At 41.7% G+C, this 19,691-nt stretch overlaps 1 protein-coding gene across 11 annotated transcripts in view; it reads right to left on the bottom strand.

Moving 5' to 3' along the window:
- The window catches only part of LOC128744355 (MAP7 domain-containing protein 2), a 366,494-nt gene that overhangs the window by 146,724 nt on the left and 200,079 nt on the right, over positions 1–19,691 (bottom strand). The gene's annotated exons all lie outside the window — the stretch shown is intronic.

The following is a 19,691-nucleotide window of genomic DNA, read 5'->3' as shown; positions in this document are numbered from 1 at the left end:
ATCACTTTGACTCAATTCACATTCATTTGACAGTACCGTCTCAGTCATGCATAATTTCAAAAAGTTGTATATGGGACGATTGAAGAACTAGTTATTATCTACAACTTTTCTGAATAAAGTATTGCTGTATCTTTTGTATTTACGGTGCTACAATGCTAGTACTTCTTCAGCTATTAAGTGAACGTTCATTTAATCATTAACGAGTTACTAGCATTTTGGCGCCGTAGCTACAGAAGATTCAGCAAAATATTATTCAGCAAAATTGTAGATAATAACTAATTCTACAAATGTTCCATACAAAACTTTGTCAAATTTTGCTTGGCAGAGAAGGTACTGTCAAATGAATGTGAATTCAGACAAAGTGATCGAGCCATTCCTGGATCACAGCTCTAAGATTTAGTTTTACATAAAAAATCGTAGTCTAAAACCAAAATTAATAGTATTTGTGCTCACATTGGGTTTTATTTAACGAATTCACATAGAAGAAAATCCTTTAAAAACATCATTTCACACGTTCCGCTTGCACACCCTCAGTTATTCATGTTGCAGACTAACTTATATTTGAAGGGTTTTATATTGTAAGGTTTTGACATTTATACGATTTTATACTCAACACTCGAAGAAAGTGTCTGACGAAGACTCAAGTGCCGCGATGCGGCCATGTTACGAAACAAGCCGTTTTGAGAAATGAGTGGCCTTTGCATGGGGAAAATAGAATTAACGCTAGTGTCCTGTCTGTTTGTCTGTAAATTTAGTTCACGTGCACGCAAGGAGTTTTATAAGACCAATGATTGCAACGCACATTGGAAATAAGTTACCTTTGATTACTTTACTGATTACCTCTGATTGTCATTAGTTTTTGATAATTAATGGTTACCAATGAATTACTTTAATTATCATTAATTATCATTGTACTGATTATCTTTGGTAACGTAATTAAGACGGAAGCTACTGGTGTCTGCTACATGGAGGCCGTAGGTCAGATTAGAGTTGTGATCCTCTCTGAGGACTATCCCAGCACTGAACTGAGTACGGCACAGCTAGATTCTATACAGGCTGCTCTATTAGTAGCGATAGAGCAGCAACGGAACGAGCAGGTCAAGCCTAAGTTGTTTAACTGCTCGTACAAGTCCGGGTACCTGGTTCTTTCTAGCAAAGACCAGGTAACATCGGATTGGTTAAAGAAAGTGGTTCCTAGTCTACTACCTAGTCCTGGTCTACCTAGTCCACTATGGGAAGGAGCAAGATATGTTGCTCTGGATGCAAAGAATATTCCGCGTGCAGATTTTTTTTTTGTATGGGCTTATCACTTTGACCACAACATTATTGATCTATTGTAATGTTGCCCGGGTGTATGCTGTATTCTGCACTGCATTTCTGTGCTTTATCGTTATTGAGCAAACGATAAGCTTATATTTTTTATGCGTGCTTATGTGTTGAGGGTTTTACCCATGCTTCGATGCATGTCCTACTATACCAAACCTGTTTCGCCTCGTTATAGTTAGCACTGGTGAGTCCTCCTGAGGTTCAAAACCATTTCCTCATTAGGTGCTCATACCAGTATACTAACCATAAGAAGCGTCTTCGGGATAATGTAAAACTCAGCATGAAGGAAGGGTGATGAGGGGCCAGAGAATAAACCCATGCTAAAGTCACTTTGACATCGAATGGCCTGATTCTACTAAGATTCGAACCCATGACCATTCGCTTGTCAAAGCAGACTCGGTAACCTTGCGGCTACAGAGCCCCCCGCGTGCAGAAATACTTCATGCTTTCTTCCCACAACGTGCGTCATTCGATGTCGAGAGACTCAGAAGACCCTCACCATATATGGAAATGAATATCTGTCTGTTTGTATGTTCATTATAGACTCGAAAATTACTGAACCGATCAGCGTGAAAATATGTATGCACGGGTTTTTGGGGCCAAGAAAGATTCTTATGATGGTTTGAGACCCCTCTCCCCTCTGGAAGTGGGGGCACCCATACAAATGAAACAGAAATTTCATCATAACTCGAGAACTACTCAAGCAAATGAATGAAACCATGTTTGGAATGTGGGGATTTTGGAGGTAGACTTTTTTCTATGGTGGTGTTAGACCCCTCCGCATTTTTAAGCGGGTAGGGGGCTCACATACTAATAAAACAGAAATTTCTGCATAACTCGAGAACTAACCAAGCAAATGGAACCAAATTTTGCATATGAGGATTTTTGGAAACGATTTTCTATATGGTGGTTCGAGACATCATGCCTCCTCTGAAAGGAAGGGGGGGGGGGGGGGGCTCTCATACAACTGAAACCCAAATTTAGTTTAATTTTTGAAAAACTTTGCTCTTAACCAGGGACGGTCCGATCACATTCACTCAATTTTGATTCATTTGGCAGTTGAGCAAAATTTGACAAAGTTATATGTGAGACATTTGTAGAACTAGTTATTATCTTCAATTTTGCCGAAAAAAGTTTTGCTGTATCTTATGTAGTTAGTAGTTACGGAGCTACAATGCTAGTACCTCATTAGTAACTAAATGAATGTTCACTTAGTTAGTAATGAGGTACTAGCACTGTAGCTCCGTAACTATAAAAAATACAGCAAAACTTTATTCAGCAAAATTGTAGATAATAACTAGTTCTACAAATGGCCTAAATACAACTTTGCCAAATTTTGCTCGGCGGAGACGGTACTATCAAATGAATCAAAATTGAGTCAAAATCATCGGACCATCCCTGCTCTTAACTCGTATTCAAGATTCTGCTAAGACGCTCAACGTAATAACCTTTAATTAGCCCAAATTTATACATAACTCGAGAACTGATCAAGGAAATGAAACTAAATTTGGCATGTGGGGGTTTTTGGAAGCAGAATTTTCTTCTATGGTGGTTCGAGAGCCATCCCACCTCTGGAAGGGAGGACTCTCATACCAATGAAACACAAATTTCAACCAAACACGAGGGTTATCGAGGCAACTGGAACACAAAATGTGCATTTCTCAGGTAAACAGCATGTTCTGATAGAGATGTAAACCTCTGCTTAGTCAAGAAAGAAGGATTCTTGAGTTACTCTCAGCGGTACATTATGCGCAAGAAATTAATCTAAGGTTATGCAAGAGGAAATTAAGTTCAAACCGACAGGTTCTACACAGAAAGAAAAACCATGGTAGAAAGAAACTACCGATCCGAGGGCTGAATTTAAAACACACACTTACGTTTCTTTTCAGGAATGATAATGATAATCACTGGTAGGTTATGTTGCTACTTCGTCGTGATTGCCTATTCCCGTCCTATCCAATACAAATTATTAAAAATATCAGCATTTTTATGACACACAACCCAAAACTAGTTATTCCCTAATATTTTAGTTTGTTGTCTATCATACGCGATCAATCAAAGTGAGCTGAGATCTATTTAAATGCTTTTTATCATTAAAGAAGTCCTACCAGTCAAATTTCCTACGTTTTTTCGTGCGACAAAGAAGAAAATGTCGATCATAAATGAAAATAACTCACGCAAGGCATTGTCGTTATTCTACAGCCAGGAAAACTTGCCTGACCTGCAGAAATTTTGCAGAATAACATTTGTCATGTCGTCCTACACAAACACATGCGCGTTAGCTTCGTAAACATTGCTGTGATTTTTAGTTCGGACGATAAAAAAATTTTGATGAACGGATTTTAAAACGGTACGACGAATTTAAGAAAGAAATTCAGTTGCGTAATTTCAATAATATGCTTTAATAATCGCTTTTCAGTGATTTCAAAGTTCACGGATCGGAAGGTAAGTGTGTTTTAGTCGAATTAGCACAAGAACTTTTGGAGTATTCATTAAATCCATCCAACAAATGATGAAAATTAGAATGGTTTTACTTACTAAGACGGGAATTAGAAATACACCTTATGTAAACATTTTTTTCCTGTATGGACCCATCACTGCGACCAGTATCGTTGATCTATTGTGATATCGCCCGGGTGTTTGCTGTATGACCCGCACTGTATTTCTTTGCTATAATCGCTCAATAGCGATAAAGAGCGATATGCTTATTGAATTTCATGCGTGCTTGTGTGTAATTGGGTTTTACCCTTCTTTCAATGCTTTCTCTACTTTACCCACCTCGTTCCACATGAGTTTAGTTTAACATTTATTTTTTGTTAACCTTTAACAAAAGATAAATTGATATAAAAAAGGCTTTGTTTCTCTTCCGTGTTTTCAGAGAGCAAAAAGATGTATAATTGGCAACGTAACAGAAGGAGGGGAGAGAGCCAACAGAGGGAGGGACGAGGAACGTGAGTATGAATGTAAAAAAGCAAAGCCGTGGGTTTAAACCGTCATTAGACATTACCCTTCTTTATCGACAGACTTCGCAGCCGGCTGTATAGAGTACAGGAAAATTACGGGGCCAGTGTAACGATCCTACTGATTCTATCTAGCAAGCACCGCCTAGCCGAGATTCGAATATACGACGACTGGGTTGTATGAATGTATGTTACGCCATAACTCCGAACCGTCTGCACGGATCTTCATCAAACTTGGCACAACACACATTTCTTGACATGAAAGAAGGGGTTGACAAAAGCGGAAGACGGTCTCTTAGAAGGTGCAAGGTGAGTTTCTCTTGCATTTGGAACCATAGCAGCTGCAGAAGTGGCTGGACGACAATAGAGATTTCTGAAAAGGGGAATAGGGTGGCCGTTGACAAGGGGAAGGTTCAAAAAAGTAAAAAGAGGTTTGTCTCGCTCTTTATGGATGACCGAAAAGAAGACAAATTTACAAGTGGCTGGGGGACAACAGGAGGGGAAAGCTGATGCAAAGAATAAACTCATTCAAAAGAAGAAAACGGGTTTTGTTGCTTGCGTTATGAGAATTTTCGTACATATGTACAGATGTAACGGGTGGCAACTAAAATTTTGGAATTTTTTCGCGGCTCAACAACAAACGAGCTCAGAGAGAAATGAGAGTATGTATGTGTTAGCTCTCTCTCTCCTCTCTTTTTGTTAATATGTTTTGTTTTGTTTATGCTTGCCCAGTTTCGCTAAAAATGGCGTCGAAACCAGAAGCATTTCGGGAGCGCGTTGTACACTTCTACGAACTGCAACAGAAATCTCGGTAATATACTCTTTGATACAACATTTAAAAAGCAAATATGTTGCGGCTTCGACTGTTTACCATATCCTAAGATGCTCAACAACTATTCGCAAGCAAGGTAGTGAAAGACCAGCCAAAATTATGGACGCAGAAAGACATCGTTTTCTTTCTCGTTTCTTTAACAACCCCTCTGGTTTGGCTATCAATTAAGATACACCAGACGAATGTTTTAAGAGAATTTTGATCCCGTTTCTACAAAAACATCATGCAGATGGACAATACGTGTTTTGGCCGAATAGAGCATCATCGCATTACGCCAAAAAAAACTCAACCGTTCCTAAATACCCATTCGATCCTATTTTTACCCAAAAACCACGACCCGAAAAATCTGTCTCAGTGCGCCCAATCGAAGATTTCTTCGAGATTTTGAGTTCCTTAGTGTACAAAAATAACTGGAGAGCCGCGAATTGCAAACAGTTGATTGGTAGAATCAAGAGATGCATTCGCAAAGTTGTCATGACGGCCGTACAACGCTCCTGTTTCGACGTCAAACGAAAGCTTCGTCGAACAGCCGATTACGGACCGTTTTCAAATGTACACTCATTTTTTTCAATAATGGATAATGTATCTTTAATTTCGGTAAATCAGATCTTCTTCATTTATCTTTGTCTTTTTTTGACAGCTTGAGAAAAAAATTCCAAAATTTTAGTTGCCACCCGTTACAAGTGGCTGAGAGACGAAGGGGTCCCGAGTAAAATCGGGCAATAAGCTAGTATAGTTTATAAACTGACTGGTCAATACAAGCCTATTGATTCGTTGATTTCAGCAAGAATCAAGCATTTCCTTTCACGAGTTTCATCTTTTACTGTACACAGTTACTTAGTAACAAACGTGGCACAGATTAAAAGCTATCGATTTACAATCAGCAAGATAAACAACCATTTGTGCTAAACGTTCATTTCTAATGTATTGCTAGATGAGCTTCCATAATTGACGCTACAAAAGTGAACGTAGTCCCATAAAAGCAATTATGAAAGGTCTGAAAAAGCAAATGCAGCAACCGGTAGGAGTTAGGTCCGTTCACTATACAGGTGCACATAACTGAAGTTCTGGAACGTTCCGACCTGAAGCTTTACGATAATTTTAAATAATACTCTGCTAACTTCTGGTTGTAGAGAACACTGATTGTGAGGCTACACGGGAGGATTTTCTAAGTTTCTTCGTTTTATTGATGTTTTCCAGTACAAAAGTGCTAATGTTTACAGCCGCAAAATAGTATTGAATAAATGCCATTCGCTGAGACAACTCTGCCTCTTTTTTGAAGCTGGAATTCTTAAGTTCTCGCACGATTTTACACATCGTATTTTTCCATTACTCAATATTACCTGCTCTACTGTAACGATTAAGGCGTAATTCAGGTGATGCAGTTTATGTAGTTCACATAACTGAAAAATACTGTACATAGGCTTCGAAGCGTACGTAACTTTAAATGACTCAGCGAATATGTTAATCATTTTAACGATTCCAGTGTCCAACATTGGTCATAAATACGGCAATAAAAGTGCGATGAAACTCAAATTGTTACTTAGGAATTTACAGTGTCATAACCATTCACGATTGCTGAGGACCCAAAACCCGTTTTGTACCGTTTTGCACAAGACAATTGTGCTATGCAGGATGCTGATGATTGCTACGGTAGAACCGAAATTCAGCAATATACAAACATTTTGTACCTTCTAGATAAAATTTGCAGTTTGTGTTATGTTTTTCGACATATTTTCTCAACCACAAATTGAACGTATAGGAAAAATCCGCAGTTCCGTAATCCGTATGCATGGCAAAGCTTTAGCCAATTCCAGCTTACGTCTCGCTCAGCGCAAAAAAAGCAATTAAACATTTCTCAACTTTTCAGTTGCACTTATCGCTTTTCTGAGTGCTGAGACCTGGCTGGCTCTGGCTGCAGCAGCATAACAAACTGGTGCTGCTGAGTATAGGAAGCAGCAAGCAAAAAAAAAAACGCAGCAACCCAACTCATTCGTCGTCATCTCGGACGGAGTGGCTCCGGCCGGCCACGCCTGGTCCGTCACGAATATTAAATTGTGAAAATTGTAATAAATTATCGCCTGTTGAGATTTCGCGCACCACTCACTCTTACAAGTGGATCTAAGCGGACAAATGAACGAAACAAAAAACAAAAAAAAACTAGCCGTGCAAGCGCACAGATGAAGAGAAGTGAAGCGAAACGTAAGACTGCGCGCGCTCTTGTTATGTCAATAAGAAAGGGAACGGATTGAAAAAGCGTTTTCTTTCACTCGGCTGTTGGCTTTACCGCGGAGGTATGGGACCAGCTGTGGGGAGTAGCATTTTCTAATTGAATAATTTTCCGGAATGATTAATTTTTCTGTAGTGTTACGTTTAACAAATTGCTTGACTTGTAATTTTTCATTTGACACTTTATGGTTCCGCATTGGGGTTGACGATTTGCAGCTGCTGTTGATTAAATTCAGTCGTATGAAGCTAAAATATGACATTCATTTCGTAGAAAATCAGATTTATGGATAATCAGTTTATTTTTTATTTTCATCTATATCAGTAAAAACTTGGTGAAAGTGACTATCAAAACGAATCAACTTAGCTGAAACATTTTTCACCTGATGATAATCACATTATTTTAAGACCGCTGCGGGCTGGCTGGCTGGCGGGTAGAGTTAGTTTATATTAACCGTAGATCACATTGTTTTCCTCCATATGCGCTCATATCTTAATTATTGATCGATGTTATCGTTTAACGGGAGTCGGCTTGGCAACGGCCGCCACTTTCTGAATTCTTTCTCCATTAAGTGTTTTTCATAGAGATGGGGCTCAGCCGATGGAGGTAACTGAACTAACTTTCGATTTTCATTCCGAAATGAGTTATCTTCTATCGCCGGACCGCTATCGATCGATGAAGATGGCGGCAGCAGACAAGCCCGAACGCTAACGCAACGACCGACGGCGTGAAGAAGGACGTGAAGAGAAGAAGTATCGAAAGATCGAAATAAGATCGTCATAAACGTGTAGGAGAAATACGATTGTGCTGGTCATCACTATTGTAACTGTTTTCCCCCATTCAATATGTGCCGAACGGGTAAAACTGTAAGCGCAGCTGTGTTCGAGCACAGCTGTGATGTGTGTTTGTAAACTTTAGTGAAGTAATAAATGTAAAGTAGGCTTTCGATATGGTGGTTTTTGTTTTGAAAGAAAATCGTGTTCCTAGAGCATTTCCAGGTGAAATCTGCCAAAAAAATTAAAAATCTCTTCGGTTTGAGTGAATCTTTCACATTCAGACCAGACAAGTGCAAAAACTCCTATGCCAATTCTTCGGATGGCACAGTCCCCATTTCCAGCTCTGTGCTCTGAACTTAGCCAAGCCGCTGCTGATTTACTACTAGAACGTGCGTGGTCTTCGAACCAAAATCGATGCTACTTTGGAACAAATTGCCTTTGCTGTTGGAAACACTTCTAACGAACTCATCAACCTCAACGGTTTTCGTGTAACTGTCGAAATTGCCATCGGAAAATTAAAATATTCGTGGCCGGATCTGAGGGTATTCCATTTTGCATGCAGAAAAAGTGTTCTACTGTTCTCACTTGACCTCTTATTATTGTTCAATACTTCATCCCAGCAATGGAAGTTTCCTACCCCACGGAAAGATGCAGTAATGTTCCCAATACACAAGAAGGGTGATAAGCGCAACATTTGAAACCTTCTAAAGTGCTCGAGAGAATCGTGAATGAGACTTCGTTCGCTAGCTGTCAACACTAGATTTCTTCAGACTAGCATGAGTTTTTCAGCGTTCAGTCTCTACGAATCTCGTTGATTTCTTTCCGTTCTGCCAGCATGAATGAAGGAGTACAAATTGATATAGTGTACGCGGACCTGCAAGCAGCAATTGATCAGGTTCTTCTTCTTCAGCAGCATAGAGCCGGGGTGGCTCGTGCTGTTTCAAACACTCGTCTCCATTCAACTCGGTCTTGGGCCACTCGTCGCCATTTTCCTAGTCGTCTCAGAAGTCGCAAATCGCTTTAGACCTGGTCGAGCCATCATTCACGCTGGGCCTCCCTGTTCCTGGTGCCGGTGGGGTTGTTGAAGAGGACTATTTTCGTCGCACTGTCGTCCGGCATCCTTACGACGTGTCCGGCCCACCGTAGCCTGCTTACTTTCGCTAGATGTACGATGGGAGTCTCCCCAAGCAGTGCCTGTAGCTCGTGATTCATACGCCTCCGCCACCCTCCGCTTTCAGTTTGTACTCCGCCAAATATCGTCCGCAGCACTTTCCGCTCGAACACGGCAAGGGCGCGTATGTCCTCCGTGAGCAGCGTCACGGCTTCAAGTACATAAAGAACTAGCGGTCTAATAAGAGTTTTGTACATTGTTAGCTTCGTGCGGCGGCGTACGCTTCCTGATCGTAGCGTTTTACGAAGGGCAAAGTAGGCCCGATTTCCCGCTTGAATGCGCCGCTGAATCTCCTTACTAGTGTTGCTGTCCGCGGTCACCAGCGATTCCAAATACACGAACACCTCTACCACATCTAGTTCGTCACCGTCAACGGTTACCGTCCGTGGGAGGCGCGCGTTTGTTTCCTTTGAGCCTCTTCCTTTCATGTATTTGGTCTTCGACGCATTTAATTTTAGCCTAATTCTCCTAGATTCCGCTTTCAGTCTGGCGTACATTGCCTCCGCCGTCGCAAAGTTCCTGGCTCTGATATCGAAGTCATCTGCAAAGCCTAGAAGCTACCCTTGGTAAAAATCGTGCCTCTTGTTTCGATGCCCGCTCGTCGGATCACCCCCTCAAGAGCGATGTTGAACAGCATGCAGGATAAACCGTCACCTTGTCTCAACCCTCGCCGCATCTCGAAGAGACTCGAGTGTCCCAGAGATGCGTACGAAACACATCACTCGATCCAATGTAGCTCTGATCAGCCGCGTCAGTTTGTCTGGAAAACTGTGTTCGTGCATTATCTGCCATAGCTTGTCTCGATCGACTGTATCGTATGCTGCTTTGAAATCAATAAAGATGTGATGCGTGGGCACATTGTACTCCCGACATTTCTGCAAGATCTGTCGGATAGTAAAAATTTGGTCCGTAGTTGCGCGAGCTCCCATGAAACCCGCCAGATAATTCCCTACGAAACTTTGTGCTATCGGTGACAACCGGCGTAACAGGATCTGGGAGAGTACCTTGTAGGCGGCGTTTACCAGCGTAATACCACGATAGTTGCAGCAGTCTAGCCGATCACCCTTTTTGTAGATGGGACAAACCACTCCTTTCATCCATTCCTCCGGTAGCTTTTCCTCCTCCCAAATCCTCGAAATAACCCAGTGTAGAGCCTTTGCTAGCGTTTCTCCGCCATGTTTATAAAGCTCTGCCGGTAGGCGGTCCTTCCCAGCGGCTTTATTGGTCTTCAGCAGCCCGATTTCTCGTTTGACTTCTTGAAGATCAGGCGCTAGGACATTATCTTCCATGGGTGCTCCTAGGTTAATTTCCGTTCCGCCTCCTTCTGCGACTTCGCCATTGAAGTGTTCATCGAAGAACTGCTTCCATCTGTCGACCACCTCGCGCTCGTTTGAAATTAGATTCCCTCCCTCGTCCCTACACATGTCAGGTTTCGGTATGTAGCCTTTCCGAGTTTGGTTCACCTTCTTCAACGTTTGATCAGGTGGATCACGGTATTTTTCTTGCAAGGCTTGAGGGGAATTTCCACTGCGTTCTGCAAGCAGACCGTACACTCGTACCTAACACAGCGTAAGCTGATTGTAAAGATCGGGTCCGAGTTGGTTTAGAGGTACGATGCTGGTCTAACAAGCCAGTCGTCGTATGTTCGAATCTCGGCTAGGCGGTGCTGCTAGATAGAGTCAGATGTGAAGTTTGTCGATAAAGAAGGGTCAAGTCTTAGAAAGATGTTTAAGCCCAAGGTTTTTTCTACAACAATCTCTTGGGTACTACAGGGAAGTAACCTTGGACCACTGCTCTTTTCTCTTTTTGTAAATAAACTGTCGGCTCTCTCGTCACCTGGCTGCCAATCTTTTTATGCCGACGACGTAAAAATCTTTAAAGTAATTAAGATGGACTCCAACTACATTGTGCTGCAACGCTTAGTGGATAAATTTAAAGATTGGTGCTCGAGTAACATGCTTATCGTTAGCATCTCAAAATGCTTCGCCAGCTCTTTTCACCGTAAAAATAAGCCTATAGCTTTTAGCTACAACATTTGTTACAATGCGCCTATCATATTCATGGTCTTGGTGCCGTCCTGGATAACGCACTGATTGGGATAAATATACTGTACTTACGATAAATGTTACATAAAAACCTATCCGAATTCCTCTGAAGAGTTTTGCACTTACCTAAAATAAAAACAAAGAAAAAACGCAGTTAGTTTCTTGCCACACAAAAAATGATGTATTGGAAAAATAGTCTTCAATCTCACCGGGTGTGCATTCCGGACACGAATTCAGCAAAGTACCAAACATAGAAGTACTAAAAGTCATCGCAAACAGCAATAAAAAGTTAATCCCAAGGTTGACCAAAGCCAGGAGGAGACTAACCGAAGGGAAAGTGACAGCTCCAACTCGGACACTGACACCGTTTACTGCTGCTGCTGCTGCTGCCGCCGTTGTTGGTTCGTTCCGGTGTCAAAGCCATAACATGTAAATGTCGTACGCGCATACTTAAATAATAGCATTTTTGCATGCTTTCAGAAGACAGCGGGCGACGGAAGTCTCAGCAGGACGGGATCCCAGGTCTAACCATAATACCAGGGAACATTACGACCGGGCCGGCCGTCGGGTCGGCCGGAAAGAAATTAATCAAAACAAACAAATAGTGACAATTCACAGAGCGCACCACGCATTGCTGCTGTCACGATGACGACGACGACGTCCGCCCGTTCGGCGGCTGTCCATCAGTCCCCGTCGCGTGTATGTTAAACGACGGGTAATCCTGCGCGACTGACTGTCCATCAAGTGGCACCGCCAGCCAGCAAGGCGCAGCAGCAGTAAAATTGCTATTTATTTGATGTTTTTGTCCAGTAGCTGCAACACGGTACGGTCAAATAAGAACAAAGAAAGTGAAAACGATGTGTCTTGTTTAATGTGCGAAAATGTACCTTTTAATAACGTCCGTTTGTGGAAAATCACCGACGTGTTCTTCTTTGGTTGCTTAGTTTTATGTAACGATCTCTCTTTGCAACTTCAAATGAGTAGGTAAACTAATTGGAACAATGTATCATTTTCGATCGGTCGGTAGGCCTCTTTCTATTAGGGCAAATTGAACGATAAATGGAAATTAGTTACGGAGTTTCGCGTGCCAATCGAAGCCAATCCGTACCGCACTCAGCATGGAGCAGCCTCCAGTAGCGGGACGGTGATCACCGCTGCGAATGACCAAACTTGGAAGCTGCCACCATGTTACTGCCGCGGTTGATGTGGACCACGGATATTATCTCTATCTTTCTTCGGGAGCATTTCTTTTTTGCTGATGCAACTCTGCTTACCGAATGATTAGACGGTGTTTACGCATGTAAACGTTTCACTGTTCAGTGGAAATTTTGCCACCGTAATCGAATGTGTTGTTTGGCACGAAATTCAAAGTGCGACGTGTAAATTTGCCTGTGGTTTTGCACCACTAATTGATTTGTACACGTTACCAATTTTAAATCACACATATTACTAGCTAATGTAACGAAAACCGACATCTTTTGAAATAATATGTTATGCACACTACTTTAGAAATATGTATATGGTAGTTGGACAGCGCCAAGTCTGGTAAATATGGTGGGTGGATTAAAACTGTCGCCAGAAATGGCTCAGCCCAAATTGCGTTGCTGGCGAAACCCGCCCAGTGTTTATAAACACAATTGACGGATCAAGAGCTGACATTTGGGGGAGCCTTCGATAATATTAATGATTTTTGCTTTGCCTGGAAGAAAAGAGCAATCAACATCTACACAGGCATTTTATCTGATCCGATAAGACGTCCGAGGCTAGGAAGGCACAGCTCGCATCAACGACTCAAAGAGACGATGATAAAAATGGAATCTATAAAATTGCGTTCCAATGCGTCGATTGCATGATCAATCGACGGGCTCTTGGCTATGTTTCCATTACACTCGTAATCATCTCTTAACAGTTTTTTAACAGTTTTCCGTCTTCCCTGCTCTTTATGGGTTATCGCAGCATTGTCTAAACCTTGACCTTAGATCAACTTGCTAGTCAGGAAACATTAAATGTCAGGTCATTTAGAAGCCGGCAATCCACGGACGACCTGACTTACCAGACTATTTTCCTGTCAATACACGAAGAATCTCCCGGTTTTCGTGAGAGTTGCTCCACGACGGATCAGATGTTTACCCTGCGTTATTTACTAGACAAGTTCAACGTATATAGCTCAAAGCGCTCTATAAGTACAAACTTACTACCGTTCAGTTCGTTTTGCCTCCGACATATGGAATGTGCTACTCAGGTTGATACGGTATATGCTGATCTTAAAGCTGCTTTCGATCGCGTGGACCACCAAATTCCGCTGCGAAAGTTATATCGATTAGGAGCATCAAATGACTTCGTCTGCTAGCTTCAAACTTACTTAACGAATCGTAATCTCTCTGTAAAGCATGGCTCGACCGAATCAAGTAGCTTCTGCAACATGCCCGGAGTTCCACAAGGAAGTAATTTGGGACCGGTACTGTTTCTCATTTACTTTAACGACGTATGCTTTGTAATACCACCTGGATGCAAGTTATTATATGCGGACGACCTAAAAATATTCCTTTATATAGGATCAGTGAAGGATTGCAAGCAGCTGCAGGATTTGGTAAACCGGTTTGCTGATTGGTGTCATAGGAATAACCTCACTCTAAGCGTGCCCAAATGTTCAGTCATCTCTTTTACCAGAAGCAAAACTCCAATCTTATATGCTTGTAGGATTGATGGATCTATTCTGGAACGTGTGACGAGTATCAAAGCTTTGGGAGTGGACTTGACTCCAAGCTTACTTTCCAGAATCACTTTTCCAGCATTATAGCGCAAGCAAACCATAACTTGGGATTCATAATGCGCATAGCTAAAGACTTTCGTGATCCTTACTGTTTGCGAGCCCTTTACTTCTCGTTAGTACGGTCCATTCTTGACACAGCATCTGTAGTGTGGAGCCCGTACACACAAATCTGGATATCTAGAATTGCCGTGCAGCGCAGATTCCTCAGACATGCGTTAAGATCTGTGCCCTTGGTCTGATCCGATAAATCTGTCACCTTATGAAGACAGATGTAAATTGCGAAATGTTGACACCCTGGCTAAAAGAAGAAATACTTCTAAAGCCATTTTCATCGCCAAATTGCTGAAGTGAGAAATCGATGCGCCGGCTGTTCTCGCTTTACTGAACATTAACGTCGCGCCTCGAAACCTTAGAGCCCTAGACTTCCTGCGACTCGCATTTCATCACACCTTATACGGAAACAACGAACCAGTTCAAGCAATGTGCCGTACCTTTAATCGTATTCATCATCTCTTCAACTTCACACTCTCAACTGACAAGTTTAAAGATAGAATTTTGAACTGTGATATATTAGGTTAAGTGTGATATTGTAACTCTGTTTTGTATTTTTAAATGCATTGTATGAGTGGAAAAAGTGTGAAAAAGATGTGTTTTTATGCCAATTTGAGAATGATTGTAATGGTGTCAACTCAAATTGGTTTTACCCATACATCGGCTTCAATGAGAGGTAATCAGTTGAATTTTAAATAATGAATAAATAAATAAATAACTTGTCTGACGAGATAGAGGGTTGCTCCCCAGGCTTTGCAAGCCCTCACCACAACAAATCAATACCTACGCAAAGAATGAAAAAGAACCATATTCAAACCGAAACAGTCAGAATAATCGGAAGCTCGGGACCCGGAGTTGCTGGGGTTTCAACTTCCAAGTGAGTAATGGAGTGCTCTTCAATGTATTGAAGAACCGTAAGTTTGACGCCGTAGCTCTGTGTAAGGCGTGCTAGAAAAACTCAATGGTATGCACGGTCAGGGATGGTCATACCATCTACCAGAACTACGACTATACACAGATGCGGGGTGGTGATGGACGAGATGCAGAAACGAATGATTGGGTAGTTCTCGATGAGCCAATGAGTTCTCGAATGTGCAGGTTGAGAAGCGAGCACCCGGTTTTCAACAAAAGCATCATCAACATGTACCGCCCTGACCTCGGAAGTTTCGATATTGACAAAGACCACTATCCTAAATATGACATAAAGATCGTCGTCAGGGATTTCAATACTCAGGTCGGATAGGAAAAGAAATAAAAATCGGTAATTGAAAGGTTCAGCGCACATCAGCGGACTAGCGGAATAGGCCTAGGTCTTGACGACTTTGCCACATTCCAAGAACATGACCGATAGCAATATCTTCTTCTAGAAAAAAAACTCGTGTACAAATACACATGAAAACCACTGATCAATTATTTTGATTCACTAGCATTACTTTTTAGACATCCTTGACTTCGTCAGGTACTATCGATACAGTGAACTTGACTTGGGCTACTGCCTGGTGTTGTTTAAGATATGCATAAAACTCTTCGAAGTGAACAATATTCGATACCTATGTCAACCTCGGTTAAATCTCGTACGGCTGAAGCAGCCTTACGTCGCCGAAAACTATACGCATTCGTTCGAAGCCAGGCTGCCGGAAGAGGACGAACTGTGCGAAGTCCCGCTCGAGGACTGTTGGAACGCCATCAAAACAGTTATCAACAGCGTAGCAAATAACTTCTTCGGGCACGTGGAATGCAATTAGCGGATTAGCGTATTACCTTCACGGAAGATCGTAAGGAGACCCGAAAGATGGACAAACGTGGAAGAAGTGCCAGCCTTAACAATAAGTGAAGTTAAGGATGTCGTCAAACAGCTGGGAAGGACCGCATCAGAGCGGAGCTCATTAGGCTATAGCGCGGCCATCTTTCTCAATGTCGCCTGCAAAGTGATTTCACAAAACTTTTTCGGCAGACTCTCACAAAATTGTTAAACATATTTGTGAAAAAATGCGACCTGACATCGTTTTGTTGAAGAACAGGCAGCGACAGTCCAAATCATTACGCTCTGGCAGGTCCTACAAAAAAGCTGTGAATACAGGGTCCCCACGCACCATCTGCTCATCGACTTTAAAGCAGCATACGATACTATCGACTGCAAAGAGCTATGGAAAATCCTTGACACGAACAGCTTTCCTCGCAACAGACTAGTTGCTGAGACTGATGCAAGCGGATTTCGGGTGGATTTTCAAGTTCATTCAAATCCTACATGGGACCTGACCAAGGTGATGATCTCTTTAGTCGGCTGTTCAACACTACAGGGAGGTATGAGCCAAGCGAATACCAAAATCCGGGTAAGACTTTTAATAAATCTAGTCAATTCGTCTCCTTTGTCCATAAAAAGGACATTATCGGGACATTGTCAAAGTTCGAAACAAGGAAGATTGGGTTGAAGATAAATACGTCCTAAACAAAGTACATTCCGACTGGCCAGAGGTAGTACATTCCGAAATAACACCTGCTGATTCTAAAGCAACTAACACTACTCACTACTTTAAACTATTCTCTTTTCATGGTGATATTATTTTGAACACCTTTTGGTGTCCCCGGGCATCCTATACCCGCTAAATCGGGCACACTCAATATTCAATATTCAGTTTTTAAACGAATTCCGATGTTTGCAACGGGGTAATACTCGTGATAAAGAGTGACTTTGTTGACCAATGTTACTAATTTTGGTTTTAGTGATGGCGTTTTGGGCAGAGGGTTTCTATTAAACTAGTTCATATGGTGTCTAGGCCATAGACCAAACTCATGATAAAATTCAAAGCCATTGGATGCATTATTAGTGAGGCAGGTGAATAGTATATGTTCATGGGGGATGTTCATCGATTTAAATAATCATTTTTTCGCGAATGCTCTAACCACTCCAGCTGGCAGATCCGAGGCCGACCGATGCACTTAGACGTTAGCCGAACGCTCGAAGTCGATCCGTTCAAGGAAGTTGACATATTTATTTACCCTAGGTTACTAATGACAGCGGATAATGACACCAGCCTGGAAATTAGGAGGCGTATTATCAGCGTAATTCGCGGCTTTACATGCGATTGCAGTCGTGAGGAGTTCCCGTACACAGTGTACAAGTGATAAGATGTTCATAAACCAGTTGTTCTTTACGACCATGTAACGTGGATAACGCTCGAGGAGTTCCTGCATGTGGTAGTAGTTTTCAAGAGACGAAGTAATACTAACGATCTGTGGCAGCCTAACGGACCACCAGGAGTCTATCGGAGTATGGAAGTAGAGAATGAAACATGAACTTGCGCAACTCTACGGAAAACCCAGTATTGAAAAGGTGGCTGCACCAATACAGTGCAGTGGACAGGACATGCGGGAAAAATGCCGGGTAATCGGCCTGCGAAGATGGTGTTTGCTTCACATAATAGGAATGAGATGACCTGGAGTACTGGAGCGAGTAACACGGTGAGTACACGGTGCCAAAAGAATCGGAAAGACCCAGGGAATAGTTGAGTAAATTGCAGGAATTAGGTTCATCAAGTTAAGTCAATTCGTATGAAGGAAGGTCATTTCTCAGGTACTTTTTCAAAAGGGATATAAGTGGCATTAGAGATTCTCTTTGTGTCTCCTCTCTGCCGCTTATCAAGGCGATACAATTTCACTTTAATACAGCTACTTTGCATGAACCGCATTAGTTAACTAAGTGTTATCAAGTGTCAGCATCTTTGGCTCGAGCAGCACGTTCCTCACAATTGTGTGAAAGACTTGTGCGTGTGCCTTGAGCTAAGTTTTAAGAAAATATTTTATGAACATTTATATCGCCGTAGTAATCCGAAGAGGGGGACACCAAACACCAAAATCTCAATTTTACATACGTTCTTTTGAAAAAGTTCCCGAGAATTATTTTAAAGCAAAACTAGATGGAAGAAAATATCATGTATTTCTACAGACCACTCACTATCTGTTTATAGACTTCAAGACGACGTACGATTCAGTTGAGTGAAATGACCTATGGGTGCTTAGGTGCTTGAAAATGGTTTTACTATAAAACTATTTAAGCTGTTTTGTTCCACTCTTAATGTGAAGCATGTGATGGCCCATACTTTTGTAAGACACATACATAATCTATCGATGTTTCTCTTCTCTCAGAATTTAGCGATCAATTTCTGGCGATATGTTGAAGCATGAAGTGTCACATTCAGGGGTTGAAAAGGGATCTAAGGTTGACTGTGACTGCGTTGACTGTGACTGCATACGCTTTCTGCATTGAACTTGCGCTTTGAAGACGAGCATTTCAATCTGCCGTTTGCGCCGCTACCGGCTCAAAATCCATCTGGCCATTCAAGGGAAGCTAATAGTCGTTCTCCCGCTTTGCGTTCTTATTGAAGAGTGTAAAATGCGAACTGACTGGGAGCATATGGTGACGTATTTTTTCGTTTCTCTTTTTGTCTCCAAATCGGCTATCCACAGCAAAAGTTTGTCGACCGGAGTCGGTCCGACGAAAGCAAAATGTACGTTTGTATTGGACGGAGTCCGACCGACTTCTTCCATGCACATGTAGAGGTTGTTTTTTTGTAGTATTGAATCATACGATAGCGCGGTTGCTTTTCGTAAGTGTGGTAACTGCTAGTCATTTGACTGTTATGCAGTCATTCGTTGCTTCAAACTGCAAAGGAAACTTGATCGAAACAAAGATGTTAAAAAAAATCAGAACGCATTCGTTCTGCTGTTCAATCGGAGGTATGACTGAACGACCTGCTATTTATGTTATGCATAGCGTTCGTATTCCACCACTATACGAAAGGTATGCATTTGAATGGCTGGTCACGTTGGTGCGAGAATACTTATGTGTATGTCGTCATAGCTGGACTTATGTATATTGAGGGTATCTGAGAGCGACCAACAAAGATAACATGCTGTTGCTAAGGATGCCAGCGAAGCGGGTATTTAGGACAAGTTATAAATTTTACAAACGACCAGGAATCAAACTGAAGCTGGTAAGTTTTGATAAAAATAATCTAATTGTAGTTATACATTTACAAGCAAAATATTCCCGGAATCATGGAGGGCATGGCGCAAAATAAAAGTCGAAATGGCGGAAAGTATTTCAAAACAATTGCTGCTGCAACATTTAAAATGTGTTTTTTTTTCTCTCACGATCAAATTTGATAGGAATTCGAATTTAAGCTTCAGAAATTGCTGCGGAAATGACAAGCCATTAGCTCGTCGTAAATTCATTAACGATTTGAACTGAAAAAGGCTAGCTGCGTCAATCCATCATACACGGTCGCTTGCACATATACTTACATTATTCGCGCAAACGTTTGAAAACAGCTCATTTAAAAACAAAGGAAAACTATACTATATAGTTCAGGCCGGTAGTTTATTGCTAGATAAAAAGGTAATTAAAGTGTTGATAGTATTTTCGAATCGTATTTCTTGGCACAGTAACACACCATAGCTCCAATCGAGGATAAGTTCCCGTCGGAAAAGATCTCCGATTTAATTCGCTATGTTAAAATTTTTGACAATC

The sequence above is a fragment of the Sabethes cyaneus genome, chromosome 3 (assembly GCF_943734655.1).
Source record: "Sabethes cyaneus chromosome 3, idSabCyanKW18_F2, whole genome shotgun sequence".
In the NCBI taxonomy this organism is placed as follows: domain Eukaryota; kingdom Metazoa; phylum Arthropoda; class Insecta; order Diptera; family Culicidae; genus Sabethes; species Sabethes cyaneus.
This window is presented reverse-complemented; position numbering and strand designations above follow the sequence as displayed.